This window comes from Tenrec ecaudatus, chromosome 5 (genome assembly GCF_050624435.1).
Source record: "Tenrec ecaudatus isolate mTenEca1 chromosome 5, mTenEca1.hap1, whole genome shotgun sequence".
In the NCBI taxonomy this organism is placed as follows: domain Eukaryota; kingdom Metazoa; phylum Chordata; class Mammalia; order Afrosoricida; family Tenrecidae; genus Tenrec; species Tenrec ecaudatus.
The window spans coordinates 97127616-97130000 of record NC_134534.1 but is presented as its reverse complement, the minus strand read 5'-3'; the positions used below and the strand labels follow the sequence as shown (position 1 = coordinate 97130000).

The following is a 2385-nucleotide window of genomic DNA, read 5'->3' as shown; positions in this document are numbered from 1 at the left end:
AGGTGCCGACATTTGTCTGAGGCTTTGCTCAGCCCAAGATCTATGGGTTTGGACTTGTTGAAATAGACACATACCTTTTGTTATCAAACTATCCCGATTTGCACATGCAGAGAGAGTTGGCTCTCTGCTTGGAGATAATTTTGAATCGAGAATGATGATACAGAAAAATGCTGTGGCAAATGGAAAATAACTCCTTCCACATGGCCATGGCTCTGGTGCTTAGGTTTTGTGTCAACTTGGCAGCACCTGTACGAAGGTATGGGTGGATTCCAATCACTCAATCAAGTCAGAGTCTGATGACACCTTCTTGAGTCTGTGGCCCATTTCGATGTCTATAGAGAGAGACTGCAGAGAATAGACTCTTTCTCTTCTTCCTGCTGGCCTGATTCCTGAATCTGTTTTCCTGGAACATGGGCCTGCATCCGCTATGTAGCCTGCAGAACCCTTGGGAAATGTTGGCAGCCTGCCATGTTCTTTGCCTTAGATCCACTTGACTGCTCCCACCTGCCTGTGGTCTTCCTGCCTTCTTCCTGTTTTATGTTCCTGATTTATTGGTTGGCAGTTGCGTGAGTCAGGAAGGGTCTCTAGCTAGCATCTGAACCACAGACTGGAGTTAGACTGGACCAATCTACTCTCCTTTCAGTATCTGGTAATGCTTCAAAGGGTTTCAGTGGCTTCTTCCTCCAAAGTGAGAAGCCAAGTTCTTCGTTGTCTGTTCTTCGTCTAGAAGCCCTGCTGCGATCTGTTCACTGAGTGTGACTCTGCTGACATTAGAAATACCAGTGACATAGCTTCCAGCATCACAGCAATACACAAGCCACCGCAGTATGACAAACTGACCGACAAGTGGTGAGAAGTCCCGCATGGAGATGCATTGACATCATGCCTGTGTCAATGGGCTCTGGCATAGGAACAATTGTGAGGACGGCACAGGACCATGCAGTATTTTCTTCTGTTGTTCATAGGATTGCTATGAGTCAGAACTGACTGGATGACATCTAACAACAACAACAACATTTGCTGAACAACTGCATGGGCTGCTTTCTTGGTATAAATTCCTTTCTTATACATATATGATGGTTACTGGTTTTGTTTATCTAGAAAACCAATTCTAACATGATGTCCCAATTCATCAAGGCTGTATGTTACCTTATATTTCAAAAAAATATTTTGTAGATGCGATGAAGCTAAAAAGAGGATTGTCTTGGCTTATCCTGGTGGGGCTCATGTAATAGGATCCTTCTAAAAGTGAGATAGAGGGGTCTGAGCAAGTAAATATGTGTTGAAAGAAGCTGAGGTCAGAGGGAGAGATTGATAGATTTTGTACTCATAGCCTTGAAGATGGGAGCTACAAGACAAAGATAATTAATTTTTTTATTTAGACCAATAAGTGTGTGATAAATTGTTACAGTAATATGAGAAACAAATGTAAATGCCTATATTGACATTCTATGTACAATTTTCTAGCTTTTAGCGATGATAATTGGTCACATTCCTTAAACCAGAAGAATGTGCAGTATAGCAAAAATAACACTGAAACAGAAAAGGATTGAGAAGAGATAGCGATGTTTAGCACTGTAGAAAAACATTTAGAGAATATTTAGAATAGTTGCCGTATATACTCGAATATAAGCTGAACCGAATATTAGCCAAGGCACCTGATTTTACTAAAAAAACTGCATAAACCTTTTTTATCATGGACCTGCCAATATGAGCCGCGTTCACACCAAAACCGTGAAGAAAGCAGCCTGGGTCATCATTGAGAAATACTACACCCGCCTGGGTAACGACTTCCACACCAACAAGTGTGTGTGCAAGGAGATCGCCATTATTCCCAGCAAGAAGCTCCGCAACAAGGGCCCTGTGAGAGCGATCTCCATCAAGTTGCAGGAAGAGGAGAGAGAACGGAGAGATAATTACGTTCCTGAGTCTCGGCCTTGGATCAGGAGATTATTGAAGTGGATCCAGACACTAAGGAAATGCTGAAGCTTTGGGATTTTGGCAGTCTGTCCAACCTGCAGGTCACTCAGCCCACAGTTGGAATGAATTTCAAAACACCACGTGGAGCCATTTGAATCTTATCCACAATGCTGTAGTATCTTCAATAAACCTGGGACACACACACACAAAAAAAACCTTCATGAAAATGTGCTGAAAAACTCGGCTTATACATGAGTATATAATGTACTTGTTATCTATAGATGATGATACCTATAATCAGATTTATAAATGAAGATGTTTCCTGTCATACTTGAGGTGGAAACTCAAGCCTCCTCAATTTTGTGAGAACATTGCACTAGAGCAGCGGGTTCTCAACCTGTGGGTCGCGACCCCTTTTGGGGTCAAGTGATCCTTTCACAGGGGTTGCCTGATTCATAACAGTAG

General features: G+C 42.3%; 1 pseudogene; it reads left to right on the top strand.

Annotated features, from left to right (window-relative positions):
* The first annotated feature begins 1710 nt into the window (after positions 1–1710).
* Positions 1711–2075, top strand: LOC142448859 (small ribosomal subunit protein eS17-like; annotated as a pseudogene).
* Positions 2076–2385: the final 310 nt, after the last annotated feature.